The following is a 21389-nucleotide window of genomic DNA, read 5'->3' on the forward strand; positions in this document are numbered from 1 at the left end:
TCTATTGTCCCAATTCCGGCAATTAACTGCCACCCCTTGGGAACTTACCGACGCCGACCGTCCTGTGGCTGAAAAAGTTCTGGATCCAGACGAGAAAAGATTTTCTCGGGTCCCCGTACGGGCCACCAGTTGTCGCGCCCACCTCAACCGGCAAGGAAGACGCAACACCGTTGGATCCTTCTCAATCAGCCTTTATTGCAGGACACCTCATTGATAGTACGGGGACCCCGAGGAACAAAGGCAGTTGCCTTATATACAAAACAGACTGTGGCTGTAAATTTGTCCACTGGGGATTGGTGGAGTATGAAATAACCTATTTAGCATGAATATCACCCTGGCCTTGTAGATGCTGGGGGCATGCCAACACATGCGCTGTAGGTGTTTACCACAAACGACCACCGGATGTCAGCGCCATCTTTAGCCGCTCCCTACAGTTAATTTGTTTTTATTGCTTGGCATTGTTGTTCATATGGAGTCTCGAGCTCCATCAATCGGCTTATATTTTTTACACTACCTTGAAGTGCATTATAAATATTTACTCATGATCTTCCTGGCTTTTATTTTGCTTTATTTTTAAACAGGTTCTCACTGTGTATGCAGTCCATGTTTAAATTAATGACAACCTTCCTGGCTCAGCCTCTCTACTGCTAGAATTATAAGCACAGAACTGGAACACCATGTTCCCCTTGACACATGATTTTTATTGTAGGCATTCATAGCTATAAATTTTTCTCTTAAGAGTCACTCTAATTTGCTATTAAAAAGTTCTAATAAGTGTACTTTCACTTAAATTTAATTCTAGGAAGTTTTTCATTTATTTCTTGACTTCTATGAGTCACATTTCACCAAACAGTGTAATACTGAATCTGTAAGTAGTCATATAGTTTCTGATAGCACACATAAGTAGGCAGGCAAATATATACACATATAAAAATATACAAATGCATAAAGACACACAGACATACAAAAATACAAACATACAATATACACAAACACAAAACCATACAGAACACAAACGTGATTCTTATTTCATTCACAAATCTGATGAATAATGAATTTCTTCTAATTATGTGAAGATTTGAGCTTATATTTGATAAAAAATATGCAAACAAGGAAATTCTAAGAATACACCCCCACACACACACACATATTTGTTGCTCTGAAAAATATGACTAGAATTCTTCTGGGTGTGTTGTGATTCCATAGTCAGTGCATCCGTTCAGTGTAGCCCATGAGTGCTCTTGGCATTTGGAAGGATGCACAAATGGACTGCTCCTCCTTGTTTGTCTCCCTATACCAGGCCCCTCTCCAACGCTATGGGTCATCTCAGTCCTAATGTGCTGCTCTTGCCTGGTGTCATCATGTCATCCCCTGCTTATTGAGGATCTTCTTAAACAGAGCCACTTATTATATAGGGCTGCAACCCCCACAAGGTTCTGGGGAATGTCTAGTGGGAGAGAAGATGGTGGGCTTCGTGCTGAGTCCCAGCTTGTGAGAGTTTCTGCTTCAATCTTTCATTCCAAGCTTCAGAAGAAAATGACCTGGCAAACAGTTCTGTCTGAATGAACGGAACCATTGGACCTGGTCTCTTGCTAATTACAAGACCTTATATAGTTTTGTTTTGCACGGGATGTTACAACAAATACAAACTCACGGTGGAATTTGTGACAGCATTGTCTATATCCAAGGATCAACAGATCATGTAAACTGTAGGCATACATCTATCTGGGAAAGACAGTAGGCCCCTGTTCTGCAGAAACCCCAAGAAACTTGGGTAGTGAACGTTAGTTAGACAACAGGGCTGAAAATCACAGCCACTAGATGGGGCTATGAGTACATACATGGAGGGGAAAGTAGGCCAGAGAAGGGAACCTGCCGCTGAGCAAGCATCCAGGCAGGGCTTTCAGGGGAAATAAGATGCTGGCTGTCTGGAGAGCTCCTGAGGGAGCCAGCTGTAGTCATCACTCATGTGTGGCTGGACTGTGCCTGCTTCCCAGACAGTGGCAACACCAGAGTTCTGGGCCAAGGTCAAAGGTTGCTAAAATATCCTAACTTCCCATCCTGTTGAAAAAAACGAGTAATCGGGCCTCATGAATTTACCGAACTAAGGACGTGGCTAGGCTTTTAGTAGTTAGAAATTGATGAGTATATGTCATACATAGCCCTGTCTGCACTCCGTCCATGCCTCCTGAGCCTGAGATGACCTATAAATGTCAGCCCAATGATCGATGGGGGGTGGAGTGGCTGTGAGATTTTGAAATTTACCTGAAAATGACTAAGTATGTCCCTGATGCTGATGAAGGGATATGTTACAGAGTCTGACATGCGTCCCATTTCTCAAAAAAATTTCAAATAGTAAGTTTTTTTAATGGTTTTTCTAGATGCAGTACAGACCAGTCTTCTATAGCAAAAAGTAAAGATGCGGTTAGATGGCTTGGTGGTTAACAGGGTGCTGTACTCTGGCTGAGAACCTGAGTTGGCTCGTAGGATCTACAGTAGACAAATGACAACCTCATGTAGCCCCAGCCTTTGAAACTTTGGAGAATCTGAGGCCCTCTTTTAGTCTATGCAAGTGCTTGCACTCAGAGGTACATACCCATAGTTCACTCCAGCCCCTCCCCACCAGCACACTTTTTTTTTTAAAGAGTAAAATCAAATCATAAATCTTTAGAAACTAAAGAGAGATGAAATCAGTGGTTCTGCTCTCCAGGGTATTTACCACACGTGATGGTTTGACTATGTTTGGCCCTGGGAGTGGCACTATTAGGAAGTGTGGCCTTGTTAGAGTTGGCATGGGCTTATTGGAGAAACTGTGTCACTGTGGGAGTGGACTTTGAGCTTCTCTGCTCAAGCCCTTCCTAGTGTGGAAGAGACAGTTTCTTTCCTGGTTGCCTTTGGATCAATGTGTGTAACTCTTGGCTCCACCAGCATCATGTCGGCCTGCATACTTCTATGCTTCCCAGCATGATGCTCATGGGCTGGGCCTTTGGAACTCTGAGCCAGCCCCAATTAATTGTTGTCCTTATAAAAGTTGCCTTGGTCATGGTGTCTACTCATAGCAATGAGACTCTAATTAAGACACTGTATTTCAAGCAGCCAGTAGCTAGATGTGAGCGGTATTAGGCAGATCATTCAGGGTAATTCATTTCAGTCCACCATGATCTTTTGGAAATTCAGGCAGATTTGAGAATCAAGCTCTGATCATGACCATACATACCTATCACAGGCGGTATACCTATCAGTGGCTTTGTGCTAGTCATGTGAGCATACAAAAAGCCATACAGCTGAGAATCAAGGGACGTTTTAGGCTTTGGTGGCATCTTAGAGTATTTGAGGAACATTAAAGCTTCTGTTAGCATGAAAAGATTTTCTGAAGCATTTCAAACATGAGTATGGCCAAACAAACTCTGAGTACATTCATAGACAGCTAACAGAAAAATAATACATGGCTAATTTCTATTATTGAAATTTGATTTCTTTCCAGCATAAGCTAAATTCTTCCACAGTACCCTACACAGTGTTAGTAAAGCTGGTCAATGATCATGGGTTGTTTCCGACTGACAGTACTCAAACACAATAGGGGAACAGGAGATGTCCTTAGAGTTAGCCGAGGCCAGCAACAGCTTCCTGGAATGAACTGTCTGTTATCAGGCCCAAGAGAAAACATGGCCTTGAATACATAAGAGAAGACTAATCATGGTTGTTGGGAACTCTGCACCATTGAGATATGTGCAGGCTAGGCTGGTGAGGGAGAGCATTAACACTCGCTGTGTTTGAAGCAAAGAACCTGCTGTTTTGTGAAGATAATGGACGGTGTGATCACCATCCAAGAGTCAGTCATTGGAGACTATGCTTCCAGACAAGAGAAGAGGGCAGACTCCATGGGTGTAGGAGAAAGGGTGAGGAGCTAACAAGATTGGTCAAGATGGGAAGCAGTCAGTGTATTGGAGGTGTTAAAAATAATTCTGGCTTTAAAATGTTGTCATTCCCCCTAGGTAGTGCCTGGAAAGGGGAAAAGGAATAAGCAGGGACATTTGAAAGCTGCCAGGGTTTCACAGTGAGTGACAGAAATGAATTCTGTTCTAAATTTTACGAAGATTTTCTTCGAGACAGCTAAATGAAACTGTCTGAGAAAAGAACATCCCAAGTAACATTTGTGTTTGACTTTACAGAGAGAGCACTGTAAGATATATTTCCCTGGGTACTGACCTACAGAGACTGAGCCCTAGAAATGGGGAGGGGGTCATAGGCCCTTTGGGTAGGTACATGTAATAAGTGACAAGTGCTAGCCATTCTGAGCAACGCATCTCAGGAGTACACCTGTGTCCACTGTGTGCCATCAGCTCAAAGTACACATCCTGTTCTACCCAGCTGTGAAACCTAACATGCTCAGAATACTGGAAGAAAGCCCTTTTGTTAACTTTCCCTGTTCTGTTCTTTGATGGTGCACCATTAAGCTTGAGAACATATCACTGAGGATGGCTATAATAGGAGCTGGTGAGTGTGTGAGTATACAGGTAGATAGATGAGTATGAACGGGTATGCAAGGTACATAGGAGAGTGAGTAGTATCATATATGAGCGTTTGGTGTATGGAATATGGTATATTTTTGGTAAGAAGTATGGCAGTGTGCAGGCAGACATGGAGTTGGAGAAACCAGAGTTCTATGTCTTTATCCGAAGACAGCAGAAGGAAACTGTTCTGCTGGCAGCCAGGAAGAGAGTCTAATTCCACACTGGGAGGTGGTTAGACAGAGCAGAACTCAAAGCCCACCCCCACAGTGACACACTTGTTCCAACAAGACCCCACCTCATAATAGTGCCATTCTCTATAGGTCAAGAATTCAAGTACATGAATTTATAGGTGCCAAACCTATTCAAACCACCGTATATGGATATATGGTAAAGTCTACAACTTTGTAAAAATCTCTCTCTCTCTCTCTCTCTCTCTCTCTCTCTTTCTCTCTCTCTCTCTCTCTCTCTCTCTGTGTGTGTGTGTGTGTGTGTGTGTATTGATCTGCCTAACTGTCAATTCATGTTAAAAAAGTAGTGTTTCCCTGGGACACTGGTTTAGCTGCCTCTCTACCCTGTAGTTGCTGCCTCGGCCCTTTACATCCACCCTTTCCTTGCTCCCTAGTCCTTACTCCATCCATTTAGTCACATCACAGTTTCTTACCCTGAGCCTGTCTGAGAGCAGCTGCCTGCCCAGCTGTCAGGTCACAGTGATGGTGGGGCATGCTGAGGATGCAGTAATGAATGAGGGGCAGTGTGAGTTCATACAGAGACGGCTAGGCTGGAATGAACAATGGCCTGAGGATACAGCTACCAGGGTGTTCTAGACATAGGGACCAGCAAGTTCAGAAATACATACAACCTAAGGAATGAATATGAAGTCACATAAAGTGTTTACCTGAGAGTGTTGCTAAGAATTGATAAGAATTAGTCAAAAATGAGACATAGTATATAAAAAGTAATTCAGGGGGTCTATATACAGGTGACAATAAGTAGTAAAAATCAACACAGGGAACCCTGTGTGCAAAGTGACAGTAGGTAATAAACAAACAAACAAAAAAAACAACCCAGAGAACTCTGTGCAGGTTGATCATAAGATACATCATACGATAAAAGGACTCCTGCTAAGCCAGACATGTCCTCATGTTCAACTCCTTTTCCTCGGAATTCTGGGGAGTAGCCACAACTGTAAGCGGACTTAGACTTTTCAAAAGCTCCCTTTATCTGGAGGCACATGTACTATACAACAGTCCATGCTGTTGGGAAAAATATCAAAACAAAATCTACCGGGATAATGATATACACTTTTCTCTCAATGTATGGATGGTTTTACTTCTTTATTTGTGGTATTCAGGATGGAACCTAGGGTCACAGGCATTCAAGCAATTGCTTTACCCTGGCATCTCTCCAGCCCTTAATATTGGTCTTTTTATAGAGAATCTAGAAAGTGTTCGGAACATTCACCTCTCCCAACAGCCTAGGCAGTGGTATCTTTGTCTCACCAACACACAGGTGATATGAGCCCTTGTCACCATTTCCATCCATAAGATTAGGCTGACAATGGACCATTAGTGAGATGGCATAGATATGTCTAGAGTAACTTCTAGATGCCTCCTATGTGACGAAATTCCATTCTTCTCTGGTATGCCCAACAGCACACGGTTTTCTCAGAGCCTTGCCTCCTATGCTTCATTTGCCATCCCCTGCAGGTGCTAGCCTAGTCAGGCTAAGTATCTCCTGCTTAAATCTAGTTTCCCTTCTGTTTACTTGACTCAAATCCTTGGTTCTCCTCATCATAGGTTGATTAAACCTGTGCCTTCATTACCAGTGCCATGTCCTCCCTTCTCTGTACCTTTCTTGGTGTTGTTTCTAGCCTCTGTCAGTGTGCTCTATGCTTCACTGTAAGGTCCATGAGTGTATATTTTTGCACCATTTTGTAGTAAACTGAACTGTGATTTGGCCTTTGTCAAAGTTCTAGTTACCGGGTCTGGATGCTGTATCCCTCCATCACCCACCCAAGCTCAGTCAAGATCTCTTCAACAATCATTTGTCCCCAGACGTCCAACTTCTGCTGCCACCACCAAGCATAGAAACCAACCTAAACTCTAGTTGAGGTCTAGTGGATTATGCATGCTACTCCCCATGGATTGCCTGTAGACTCCTCAAAACAGTCCAGAGTCCCTCTCCTGCAGTAGCTGCTGGCTGAGGTTTACATTAACCAGCCAGTTTTGTTTGCTTCCAGCCCTTTGCACTCTTTTTCTATGCCATGGCATTCATGACTTTCTTTTCCTGCTGCCATCTCCCAGAGGCCACTCTTACTCCTGGCCTACATCCATGGACACCTGTTACCCACGTGGGCTCCTGTCCTCAGATTTTAGATGGTTCTACTTTTGCTTGGCTGACACCCTCTTTTCAGTTTCTCTCAGATTCTTTCTGAATATATAGATGCCAAGCCAGTTGGCAAAGACCACTGGGATCCTTACAAAACACTTGACATGTTTAGGGCTTACTTCTAGCCAACTAACTTACATACTTTTATCCAACTCTATTTGCTGCCCAGGATCTGAACCTATTCTACATGAATTGAAACCTCAGTCTGCCACTAATTAACTTCTGCATTTCTCTTAATTTATTCTCTGTGGCTGTGACAAAACACTGTGACAAACACTACATTGGGGTGAGAGTTTATGTCGGAAGTTTTTGGTTGCAGTACCCTATGTAAAGGATATCACAGCATCAGGAATAGGAGTGTCGGGCACATTCTGTCTGCACACAAAATATACAATCAATGCATGCACACATACACCAAGGCTCAGCACTACATTCTTCACTATGATATATAGTGCCTAGGGAATGGTGTCACTCACAGTGGGTGGGTCTTCCCACTTCAGTTAATGTTATCAAGAAAATATTTCACAGCATGCTCAGCAGCTCATCTTCAAAGTCATTTCACATTTTATCACACTGACAACATTGGCCATTATACCAACTCTTAAAGAAATCAAAAGAATTTTTGTTTGCTTAAGTGATAAATACAAGTGAAAGGAGTATTTTAGAGTTCATAGTTCTGACAAGATGTGTACTTGTCCTTCTTTGCCACACTGGGTAAAAGGTCACATACACTCTTTCTCCTGCACCATATCCCTATTGTTGTCCCCTTAGGTCATCCTTGTCCATTGTTCCCATTCCTTCCTTTAGAGTATTTTTTGTGTATGGGTGTCAATGTCACCCTCAAAGAATCAAAGAATCCATTGGTGTCTCTGTAAAGAAAGCCAAAAGATCTCAGTAAATAACCTCATAAGAGCAATATGAATAGGAACCATTCCTCGCATGAATTAAGCTTTTACCCTTTAAAAATGTTACTATTCAACAATTGCAGTTGAACTGGTTTAAGTCTACTTATTCATTGCTTCTTTCTTGGCACCATCATGTGTCATGTCAGAAAGCAAGTAGTGCCATGGGTGAAGTGAAAATGTGTGAACTAAATTTTATTAATCTAAAACTTTTACATTAAAGTCTCAAACCCCCTGGTACCTTAGAATATGACTATATTTGGAAACAGGATATTTGAAGAGAAAATGAAAGTTAAAATGGGGTCTTGACCAGTGAGCCTTTATCCAATCTGGCTGGTGTCCTTGTTTGAAAAGAAAAGGACATAGCCAGACACAAAGGAAAGAGCCTGTAAGGACACAGGCGAAGGCTGCTGTCTCCAAGCCAAGGGGAGCAGCTTCACAAGAAGCCAAATGTATGATTTATTCAACCCAGACTCCCAGCCTTGAGAATGATAAGAATATATTGTGTTGTTATGGCAACACGAGCTGACTAATGTAAATGCCAACTCTGGGAAAAACTGTTGTGCTATGACCTTGAGGACTGGGGCAATAGTAGGGTAAGCTATCTCCATGTGCACCATGAAAATTTCCATTTCTTTACCTACTACACAGAAGGATAGGTTACTAATGGCTACAGTTGTAGAATCTAAGAGTCCTTTTCAGGAAGAAGTGGTATGGTTTTTTTCAGTGCTGGGATAGACTTCCAGGCTTCCCAACTCCATGTTTCTTTTACTGATAAGTAGCTGAGTCAAATGCCTGCTGTCATGGTCCCTGCCACGACCACAGTCCCTTTACAACACATATATTGTTTAATGCAACCATAGCTGGATGATTTCTTAGAAGGCCTGGATTGGAGTAGGTTACAAGGATGTGTCCTTGAAGGCTACATCTTGTTCCTGGACCCTTCCTCTCTGATTCATCAGGCTTCATATCTATCCTGAAGTGAACATTTATTTTGTCAAGCCCTTCAACTTCAGGACCAAAGCAAACAAGACATCTAACATGGGCTCAATGCTCAGAAACTGTGAAACACAGAGAAATTCTTTTTCTCCAATGTTTTCTAATAAAAACTGAATAAAACAGCAAAGTCGTGAACTTAATATTTTTTAAAAAAATAAATGTATTTATTTACCCATATATTTTTAAATTTTTATAGTTATTTCTATTTTGACATTTTAATTGTATATAATAATACATTTCAGTTTGGGATTTATACATATGCATACCACATTCACTGATTAACTACAGGCTGCCTTTGTTCATCCCACATCCAAACTTACTCCTCTCAACTTCTGTTAATAACTACAAAAGAAATTCACCTTTCAGAGCAGTTTCAGAATTGAAAGAGACATGCAGTGAATTTCCCATGCTGCCTTGACCCATCCATCCACAGCCTTCCCTGCCCCAGTACCACTGTAGTAATGTTCGTGTTTTATCCCCAGGTCCATGGTTTATCAGAGTTCATACTTTGTACTGTCTAGTTCATGAGTTTGGCCAAAGGTGTAATAACACATAGCCAAATGATATCACACAGAAATCTCATACCCTAAATATCTGATGTATGTATGTATGTGTATATATATATATATATATATATATATATATCCCTCCCCTTGGTTTCTGACAATTGTGTAATTTTTATTGTCTCCTTAAATTTGCTTGTTTTTGTTTTAACTTTTTTCATTAATTCTTGTAGTTTGACTATATTCACTTCTTCCCAGATCTAACTTCCCTTTCATATTCACCAACTTTGGGATACTATTGATAAAAAAAATCATGAAGCTCAATTTGTGCTACTGTTCTTGAGTATTTAGTCTTCCACTGGAGCATGGTGAATTTATCAGGGCCCATACCCTTAAGTGAAAACTAATTTTCTCAATTCAGCAGATATATTACCAATAACACCTCTGCTAAAAGTAGGACTTTATACCTCCCATTCCATGGATGTTCTCGTATACGTCTTGTGGATACTGTCATAACTGGTGAGAGTTCATAGAGTCAACTGCCTTGTTATGTCAAGGAAACATTTTCCCTGTGGTCATCCACTACCTCTGGCTTTTACTGCCTTTGCATCCCCTCTATGTGAAGATTTCTGAGACTTGATGAGGGTGTGTGTGATATAGATTCTCTGTTTATGGCTGAGCATTCTAACAATTTTTGATTCCCAATATTTAACCCACTTAGGAGTCTCTGTACTCATTGTCAACTATTACATAAAAAATTTCTCTGGTGAGGATTGAGAGAAGAACCAGTCTATTGATAGCACAATAATCATAAGGAGTCATTTTATTTTATTTTATTTATTGTTTGTCTTTCTGGGTTTGGTTTACATAACTGAGGATGCTTTTTTTCTTTTTCTTTTATTTATTGGATTTTTTAAAAATTTATTTACATTTCAAATGTTATCCCCTTTCCCAGTTTCTCAACCATAACCCATCTATTTCATCCCCTCCCCTTCTTCTATTCCTCCTCTCTGCCCTGACATTCCCTACATAGAGGGGTGGGGGGTTGAGCCTTGGCAGGGCCAAGGGCTTTTCCTCCCATTGGTGCCAAAACAAGGCCATTCTCTGCTACATATATAGTTGGAACCATGGGTCTGTCCATGATGCACCATGATGGTGCATTTGACAAAATTCAACACCCCTTCATGTGAAAAGTCTTGGAAAGATCAGGAATTCAGGGCCAATATCTAAACATACTAAAAACAATATACAGAAACCAGTAGCCAACATCAAACTAAATGGAGAGAAACTTGAAGAAATCTCACTAAAATCAGGGACTAGACAAGGCTGCCCACTTTCTCCCTACTTATTCAGTACAGTACTCGAAGTCCTAGCCCGAGTAATCACACAACAAAAGAAGGTCAAAGGGTACAAAGTGGAAAGGAAGAAATCAAAATATCACTATTTTCAGATGATATGATAGTATAGTTAAGTGACTCCCAAAAATTACACTGGAGAACTCATACAGCTGATAAACAACTTCAGCAAAGTAGCTGGGCTGGATATAAAATTAACTCAAATCATTAGCCTTCCTCTACTCAAAGAACAGCAGTCTGAAAAAGAAATTAGGGAAATGACACCCTTCATAATAGTTAAAAATAATAGAAAATACCTCAGTGTGACCCTAACCAAGCAAGTGAAAGATCTGTATGACAAGGTCTTCAAGTGTTTGAAGAAAGAAATTGAAAAAGGTCTCAGAAAATGGAAAGATCTCCCATGCTCATGGATTGGCAGGATTAATATTGTAAAAATAGTCATCCTGTCAAAAGAAATCTACAGATTCAATGAAATCCCCATCAACGTCCCAATGCAATTAATTCTTCATAGAATTAGAAAGAGCAATTTCTATTCATTTTGCAATTTGCAAATTCATTTTGAATAACAAAAAACCCTGGATAGGAAAAACTATCCTCAGCAATAAAAGGACTTCTGGGGGAATCACCATCTCTGACCTCAAGCTGTATTACAGAGCAATAGTGATAAAAACTGTATGGTATTGGTACAGAGACAGGCAGGTAGATCAATGGAATAGAATTGAAGACCCACAAATGAGCCCACACATTTATGGTCACTTGATTTTTGACAAAGGAACTAATACCATCCAGTGGAAAAAAAGACACCATTTCAACAAATGTTGCTGGTTCAACTGGAGGTCAGTATGTAGAAGAATGCAAATTGACCCATTGTTATTGCCCTGTACAAAGCTCAGTACAAATGGATCAAGGACCTCCACATCAAACCAGACACACTGAAACTAATAGAAGAAAATGTGGGGGAAGAGCCTTGAACACATAGTCACTGGCTGATAGTGTAGCAGAACTGCAGAAGAGGGTGTGATCAAGAAATATTTAAAGGCCACAGGTCTTGCTTACTGTGGTCTAAGTCTTTTTCATTCACCAAGCATCTCACCATGGGTTGTAGAGTTCTTAATAGATTATGGATTATTTTTAAAGGAAAAGTCTTGCTGGTAATTTTGATACATCATTGTCTTCCTGGACTATTGGAATTCTGAATGGACAAGTTTTGGTGGTGCCATTTAATCCCTAGAGTTTCTGTTTTTTCCAATTTTTACTTGATGTGTATGTGTTCATGGCTGAGTGTATGTAAGTGCATGATGTACATGTATGCAAGAGATCAGAAGAGGGTGTCAGATACCCTGAAATTGGACTAACTTATGTTAGTCTCCACAGAACTTGGAAACTAAATCTAGATCTTTTGTTAGAGAAGTGAGTGAGCTTTACTACCGATCCATGTCTCCAGCTCCTTCCCTAGAGTTTTAGAAACATCCATTACGTGTCACACATAGTGCTCCTCATCTCATATTCAGACATTTTAAAGAATACTGTACACTAGGCTGTATAATCTCCATAGGGATTTGAGCTCCAGATCTTTGAGTAGTGAAAGCTTTTTTCACTATGGTGTGCTTTTGGTTGTCTGTGCTCTATACTTAAAGAAATGCAGTTTCCAAAGTTGAACTTTTAGTTTGCCTTACAGAAAGAAGCTCATTTGCATGGTTTTGCTTTTCTATTTTGTAACAATTATTTACTGTTCAGGATTCTCTTTATTCCCCCACATTTGATCTATTATAGTACATTTATTTTGGGGTATATAATACACATAAAATTAAATGTCTCTACTCCTCCATTCATTATTGAAATGGCTTCTACAGAATATTTTTTAACAAAAGAAAGTCATTAATTGAAATAGACCCACAATAGCCGTGTCCCTTTTGGTTCAGCAACACATCAGCTTTTTGAGACGATTACATCTATGCTGATTTTCCTAACATAAACAGGAATTGCTGACATCTTCTCCCCAACAGCTGAAGAGGAACAAAAATACAAATAAATGGTGCACATCTCCATGGGCATTTTTAGCTCAGTGTAATTCTGGTGGTTGGACGCATGTACATTCCAGTTATACGCAAGCGTATAAAATGAGTCAGTTATCCTTAGAACAACCCTTGAACTCCGTAACTGAAGCTTGAAGTAAGTTGTAGAATTTGTGTGTGTTCATTTCTAAGAAGAATGTAAGCTATGCTATAGCAATAGTAAATGTTGGGGAGGAGAAGAGATTTCGGAATCAGGATCTTGCTATTTAGTCCAAGGTAGCAATGACCTCCGAATCTTCCTGCCTCAACTTCTAGAGTGCTGAAACTACAGACTTGTACTGAGTATAGTACTTTTTTTTTTTAAATTAAAAATGTCAACAAAACAGCTGCATTCTTTTCAATTACAGAGTGGTATTCAGTTAATAGAATAACAATTACCTTCGTATGTGCTGCATCAGAGACAGCTAAAGATGAAAACAAAACAAAACAAAACAAAAATAAAGCCAAAAGAAAAAACAAAAACAATAAAACAAAAACAAACACCAAACTACTGTCCCCACATATAACTAATTTGTGCTGTGCACCAAGAACCTGCTTTAAATTTCCATGCCAATTTACACCCCTCAGACTGTACCGGGCAGTTAGTGGCTACTGAAAATACCACCAAGACAGGGCTATCTAATGACACATTCGGTAGTGTGTTAACTATACAAAAAAGAGACACTCTACAGTTTAAAAACAAGTTTTACACAGCCTTGCTTTTTGATTGTTTTCTTTCAAAGGAGTGAATTGTGTACAGGGGGATTAAATGCTTTATTGCCAAGAAAAAAAAAAACTGCGCTAGAACCAACTTATTCATCATCTTCCTCTTCATCTTTGTCTTCCTCTTCTTCCTTCTCTTCCTCCTCATCTTCCTCTTCCTTCTTTTTCTTGCTCTTCTCAGTCTTGACCACCCCCCCTTTTCGCTGCATCAGGTTTTCCTTTAGCTCTGCAGGCAGTAATACCCTTCTCGTATTTCTCCTTTCAGCTTGGCAACCTTCTTCTCATGGGGCTTCTTGTCATCCGCAGCAGTGTTGTTCCACATCTCTCCTAGTTTCTTTGCGACATCACCCATGGATAAGCCAGGCTTGCCTTTGATTTTTGGGCGGTACTCAGAACAGAACAAGAGGAAAGACGAAGGAGGCCTCTTGGGTGCACTGGGGTCGTTGAACTTCTCTTTGATCTTCCCTTTGGAGGATGTAGGTTTTCACTTCTCTTTCATAACGAGCCTTGTCAGCTTTTGCCTTATCTTCACATTTCTCCTTTTCTTTAGCAGATGTGGTCTTCCACCTCTCTGAGCACTTCTTGGAGAATTCTGAATTGACAGAAGCATGTGAATGCTTCTTGTTGGTCTCCTCCCGGCAGGTTTGCACAAAGAATGCATGTGAGGGCATTTTGTCCCTCTGCTTCTTAGGATCTCCTTTCCCCATGTTTAGTTGATTTTCCTCTGAGAGGCAAAGAGTTGCCCAGTGCCCATCTCGCTCTAGCTTGTCCAGGTGCTATCTCTGAGTATATTGCTTTTTAAAAAGATTTACTTATTTATTTTATGTATAAGTACATTGCCACTGTGTTCAGACACACTAGAAGAGGTCATCAGATCTCATTACAGATTGTTGTAAGCCACCATGTGGTTGCTAGGAATTGAACTCAGGACTTCTGTAAGAGCAGTCAGTGCTCTTAACCCCTGAGCCATCTCTCCATTTAAGACGAGCATATTACTTTTTAAAGAGTAGAATTCTACAATTGTATAAGTGAAAGCATTTAATGCAATGTTATTGTGAAAATTTAAAATTTTGCTTTTCACTAAATTCAGTAAAGTTCCAGTGTTTTTAAAGTAGGTTACTGTGCCTGTCACTCTTCCAACTCTGATCCCCTATCCTAGTAGCCATACTGGTTTTCTTAATTATGCCAAGCCCTTCTGTGAGTGTGAATGAGACACAGTTAGCTCTGAATCTAGGTAATAAGGATATGACAATGGCTGGCCTCTGGAAGGAGTTCTATCTGCAGATCTGTGCTAGATAGGACACAGCTACTGTGAATCTACAATAGTCACTTAATGGACACAGTTCAGATGACACAGGCTGTGACATATGGGGAGTTGATCCAGCTGGAAATGACCTTCATGTTCCAACCCAAACTCCTAACTCACCTCTTTTCATATGCAATACAGTTCAATTTTGTATTGTTAATGAGGATTTGAGGACATCAGCCCTCCGCACACTATTATGAACTACGGTTATATGATGAGGGATGTTTGCACAACCAATATCCACAGCACACTTTATTGATGATTGTTCGGGCATTATCCTCTCCTTGGGTGAGTTTGGGACCAGCACACAGCAGGACAGAGAGAGAAATACTCACAGGCATTCCCATTTGACAGGCCATAGAAAAGAAAGCTTTACCCCCAGACCCTCACAACCCTGGCCTTGGAATAATTATTTGGAATTTGAAGCCCTGCTCCTTGTTCTAATTTTTTGGTCTCTAAGCCCTACTTTTCTATTCTGATCATTCAGAGGCTCTTGACAAAGTGTGTTCGATCACAACTTTGGTCTTGAGCTTGTATACTCCTGGTAAGGTATATATCAATTACAGCAGAGACAAGCTATAAAGTATCATGTCATCAAATGTAACTCCATTGTTAGCAATCTTCCCTCCATCCCTTTTCTCCTTGTGATTTAATATGAAAAGTGGGAATTAAAAAGGTAACTTCTTCCACATGAGTACCGAATTTCATCCTGGTATTCACATTCTGTGATTGCTCCCTAACAAGTCACCACAAACTTAGATACTTAACATAATACGAGGATATTCTCTTAAACTTTTAGAAGCCAAGAATCAAAAATTGGTTTCATAGGTACAAAATGGAGATGTTGGCAGAGCCATATTCTCTCTAGAGGCTCAGGTAAGTATTACCATCATTTTTCAGAGCTGTGTCTTTCGCTTTTCTTTATCAGGACTCCTGACTGCATCTTCAAGCTAACAGCATAACAGCTCACACACCTCCATTTTCAGCTCTGCTCTTCTGTCTCGTTTCATTTCCCACCTCTCTCCCCCAAGAATTCCTATAATTTCCTGGGGTACACTTTGATGTTTTCTCTATCTCAAGATACCTTATTCACATCCACAACCCACGCCCCCTTTTTTCTTTTGACCTTTACATGCATGCCATGGTACATGATTGTGCATGTGCACACATACACAATAAACATAACAAGCTTTTAAAAATATTTCTAAGTCCATAATAAAGACATATACAAATATATCAATGCAATGATTACGACAGGAAAGGGGTTCTGAAAACCAAGTTCAAACTCACAAATCATCTGAAGATACAAAGGAAAGACTGACAACTACCAAGGTGCTATATTCTGGTTTATGAAGCATAGTCAAATAGTTGAAAGATGTAAAGGAAGATATATTTCAAAATAGAAATAAACAATGGCAGAGTCTAGATAGGGTGACATTGGGAAGCCCAGCGTTAATTGAGGCTCAAAAACTCTTTCTTATGCATGGGAATATTTACATGCTGTGGAGATTAATGGTAGTACTATTTAGCTTAGTAAATCATGTGCACATTCTGCTTCCTTGTTACTATAGATAGCATTCAACTGAGCGTACTGCTACCATATGACAGGATCTGTTTCCAGTAACTTCAGATTCTGCCCTTTGATATTTGTGTTCTTTCTAACAGTGATCTTTGACAGTTCTCCACCTGCTTCTCACCATTCGTCCTACTTTCTTTTCAATTACATGGCCAAGGCAACTTATCTAAAAGTTAATTGGGGGCTTACAGTTTCAAAGGGTGTGCCATGAGCATTATGGCAACAATCAAGACAGGCATGGTTCTGGGCCAGCAGCTGAAAGCTTACATCCAATTCATAATCAGGAGGCAAGATAGCTAACTGGAAATGGCAGAGGCTTTTGAAACTTTAAAGCTCTCCTCAAGTGACACACCTCCTCCACAGGACAATACCTTAAAATTATTTTCTCAAACACTTCTATGACCTGGATACCAAGTATTCAAATAAGAACCTACAGGGGCTATTCTCATTCAACCATCATACCTTCACGAGTCGTTAGTTACTCATGGTCTTTCCATTGTAGGCTTTTCCTATCAACCCATTGTTAAACCCATTTCCATATTTTCAGATTTTGTTACAGTAATGGCTCTTTTCTGGATGCCAAAATTTGTATTTGTTTCTTACTGGTACTGCAATCAATTGCCACAAATGTATTTTCTTAAAACACATCAAAACCTATTGACTTCTAGTTCTGGAAGTCAGAGGCCACAGAAGTCTAATAGGGTTATATATCAAGGTGTTGGCCAGGTGCATTAATTCTGGGAGTTCCAGAGGAGACGCTTGTCTCATCCAGTTCCTGGAAGATACCTGCCTTTCTGAATGCTTGGCCCCATTCTCACATCTGCTTCCAGTTACTGTGGGACACTTGCATTCTGGCCTCTAGGTTTATCACACTCATGTCTGCTTCTGTCTCTGCTTCTCTTTTGAGACTCCCACTCTTTCATTCCTCCTATAAGAAGCCTTGGGATTATACTGCTCTACTTGGTTAATCTTGGGCAACTGCCCCACTCTGAGAAACTTACATTAATACTACCGGCAAAAATCCTTTTGCCATATGAAGTGAGTAGTCCTAGGTCTTGGAGAGCTGTTCATTTTCTTAATGTTTACAATGCAGTATGCCTGTTCTCAGCACACCTTCTGCTGTAGTATTGCCATGGAAACAAGAAAGTCTTCAATCTTTAGTCACTTTGTTGTCCCTGAACTTCCTACCTTGATCAATCCTTTTAAACCTTTTGTTTCCTAACTATGTTTTTCAGAGTGTACAATCAACTAATTTCTTTCTTTTCAAAATGGGAAGACTGGACTAAAGAAGTTAGGCCTTTTTATAAATATCACACAGCTAATAAAAAGTATCTACTGGGATGTGGTTGTGTAGACTACTTGAAAGCATCTTCTACTTTTGAGGGGACCTCTGGCCAAACGGGAAGCCCCCTAGTGAGCTTGGGGTCCTAAGATCTCATTTGTGATATGAAACTAATTAGAAACAATGATCTCTACTTGCAAAGTGTCCTTTTCCATATCATAAATTAAGTTGTGCAGATGTTGTGTCCTTTGTGTTAATGCTTGAATTGTCTTAGCAGAATGTATAAGTAAAACAGAAATTGGACCTTTGGAAAACAAATACCATGTATTAGTATCTTCTAGTAATTCATGAATTTCTGTCAATAGAAGAATTCTGATTCCTTTGAGCTTTATTTACTATAGCTAAAACCATGAAGACTTTGAAGATGTGACTTAGGTGTCTCTTTTGGTCTGTGACAGGCAGCCTTTCCACAAAAGGATTTGAGCTGAATTCCATGTGGAGCTTAGTTACTTGAGAGTATATTCTGTGTTTGGAAGCTCAAACCAGAAGAATTCGTCTATCTACAAAAGCCAAGGCCATTTGTGCAATGTGTAAAGATAGCAGAAATGTTAATTTATTACTAACACTGAAGCATTTGCTCTTGAGGGATTCATCAGAACAGTTGATGTCTATTAAGAGGGCACAGTCCATTGCTGATGAAGTGATTGTCCTGAGGCTTCAGACTGATTACAAGGCACTTTATACAAATAGGTATGACTATTACTAAGATGATAGCTGTATTATACAAACCGTTGTTGTTTGTAGTTTTGCTGGAACCATTTTTACAGAGTCTTTAAAACATACCTAGCTAAATAAGAACTACTGGTTTCTGCACACATTTTCCATAGCCTGCTATATGTACGTGACATTTTCACTCTCACAATATGCTAGAAGATGACTCCTGTTGAGCATCTCTTGCCAGAATTCTTTAAACTGTCTGGCACAGTGATTCCAAGGAGGTGGACAGCTCTCAAGGCCAGACATCTGCAGTGAAGCCCACAAAAGTAACCAGGGCACTCTGGTCCTCCTGTGCCTGATCTTGGCCAGCAATGGAGAAGAAGTGTATACCAGAAATGGACAGAGTGACAAAGCTCAGGGTCTTGTTCCTATGGGGTCTATTTTGGCAATTGGAGATAAATGACAGAGATTCTAAGTTTTAGTTAGATCCATGGGAGCCATGTGAACAAAATGAAGCCAGCACTGAGGGGTGAAGAATGGGACTGTAATATTCCCCATGCCAGCCATTAACCTGAAGACTCAGCTTCTAGGAAGCCTGCACACCAATGGGAAGCTGAGATCTTGTTGGAGTAAGGACCAGTTAAGAGAGTTGGTCAACATGGAAACAGCCAGAGAGGAGTCCTGTCATTGCCATCATCCCTAGATCTGCCCTGTTGGAAAAGGAAAGGGAGGCCCATGAAGTTGCTCATGTCATTAAGAGATGACATAGAACTGAATCTGCTAGTTGAAGTTTTTTTGTGCTGTATGGTATAGTGGAAGCCACAGAGGCTTGAAACTCCCCCAATAGTCTTCTATCCTATGCCCATTGTCATGTTCCTTGGTCATATGGTTTCTGTTCCATTATTGAATCTCTCTGCTCATTGTTGCTTTCTCCAATACATTTATTAAGTTACTAACAATCGTAGATAGTATCTTTATGATGACTGGATACTATTCTCAAAGGCTGTGCTTTTTAAGTCCTTATTTTCCTAATTCTGATAAGTTAATCTCATTGCCATCCCACAGTCTCGGATAATATCTCTCTTTTATAGTTTGTAGCTGGAGACATTCATTTCAGTTAGCAACCCTGTAAAATACTAAGAGTTTAAGGAAAGTAACTTAGTTACAAGCTAAGCTGAAAGATATACACATAATGCAAATCACATTTTTAAAGTCAGTTTTTAAAAGACATAGGTGTGAAGTCTTTGTGATGTGGGTGATAGTTCTGCTTGAATGTGTAGAAGGTACATTTTTATACTGAGTCAGAAGGCAGTAGGTACACACATAGAAAAACTCCAAATTAAATGTTCCAGATAATTTATTAAGTAGATGAGTCATATATATTCTTATATGTCTCATCTACTTAATATTGCATACACTCATAGAACAGAGTATATCCCTTTCAATGCTATCTCTGCATCTGAACATGAATATGAGAACTGGTAGCATTACTGGTCACTCTGTACTCATGGCCGTTGGTGACTTACTCCTTCCCTGGGTACTGTCCTGCAAAATGGTGTCAAGAATTTCCTTGTATTGATGGGCATGCACTTTTATTTATTCGTAGAATGGCTAGATTGGCTATTCAGGCTGCAGTGGTCACCTGTGATTAATGTTACCAATTTAACAACAGACTAATCTGCTTTAACAAAAGAAGGTTGTAAAAGCAAAAATAAATGTTTTTGCATTTCATTTGCATCCTGTGAGCATGAACAACATCTCTGCTTAATATAGCAAGCAATGGACAATGGCTAGCTATTTATTTTTCTGCTTTAAAAGTAGACTATAGAGGAAGTCAAATGTTTCATATTTTTATTTCATCTTGTGTAATTAATTTAATTTTAAATAATGGAAAAGTGCACACAAAACAAAAAACAAGCTCATTAGTACAATTTAGAATTTTGCCAAATTAGCGAAAACTCTGTAGAGACATAAAAGCATGTGTATTATTGTTCTGTATTGTACAATACAGAACACAATGACAGATGCTGAGTAATATACAAAGAAAAGAGGCTTATTTAGCACTTGCTGTGGAAGCTGAAACATCCTAGGTAATTTGTGTCACCTCTCAAATATGGTCTCTGTGGTGATGACATAACAGTGACTGGAGCATGTGTGGAAGAAACCCATGGTGAGATGGGAAATCAAAGGAAATCAGAGGCTAGTTTGGGACTTGTAGCCACCCACTCTTGAAGGAACGACTAGAACTCTTCAAGAATTAAATCGCTCCTTCTAGAGTGGTTCCCTGAGTGACCAGTCATCACCTCTTAAAGTTTCGCCTCTTAAAGGCTCTACCAACTGTACACTACCATGCTAAAGACATCTAGCATATAAACATCTGGGGATTCCACTCCACCATGGATGGGCCTCAGCACCCACACCCTGTGGGGCAGTACTGTACCATCTCACAGAGCAGATCCCACAGTCATAGGGCAGGTTCTAGGTGCTATAGGAACCTCTCTGTAGATTGAGGCCAGCAGCTCGAGCTCCACTCATGGCTGTGCTACCGAGTAGATCTCCACTCTGGGCCTTGCTTCCATCTGTAATACGATGTGGTAGCTGCAGTAGACCTCCATACTCTACTGTGGTGATGGGGGTTAATGTAGCCAGAGCACTCACACAATGCCTGGCATAGCGTGAGCAACTGCATCCATTAACCTTGTGGTCTGTGGAATTCTAATGTAGAAGACTAGATTTTAATTAAAAGGCTAATAATCAGATTGTGCTAGAAAATTGCTATTGCAATACGAGTTCCTTTCTGGACCATTAAGCAATGAAAAAAGCAGAGTCTGGTGAAGATGAGATTGGACATTTACCTTACATCTATATTTTTTTAAGAGCATAAACTATTTAAGAAAATAAATGTATATTTAGCCCTGTCAAAGAAACTATGTTAGACAATGATGGACAAAAGGTAGGACGTGGCAATCATTATTGGAAAAGCACCCTAGATGGCATTATGAGTGATGATGTGTATATAGGTACACATATCAGGCTACACGGGTTCTGAGTACTTTGGAGTCACACCTTT

At 40.1% G+C, this 21389-nt stretch overlaps 1 protein-coding gene and 1 pseudogene across 5 annotated transcripts in view; one reads left to right on the plus strand and one right to left on the minus strand.

Moving 5' to 3' along the window:
• The window catches only part of Gabra5 (gamma-aminobutyric acid type A receptor subunit alpha5), a 115289-nt gene that overhangs the window by 39919 nt on the left and 53981 nt on the right, over positions 1 to 21389 (plus strand). The gene's annotated exons all lie outside the window — the stretch shown is intronic.
• Positions 13616 to 14145, minus strand: LOC116894749 (annotated as a pseudogene).

Source organism: Rattus rattus, chromosome 2 (genome assembly GCF_011064425.1).
Source record: "Rattus rattus isolate New Zealand chromosome 2, Rrattus_CSIRO_v1, whole genome shotgun sequence".
Taxonomy (NCBI): domain Eukaryota; kingdom Metazoa; phylum Chordata; class Mammalia; order Rodentia; family Muridae; genus Rattus; species Rattus rattus.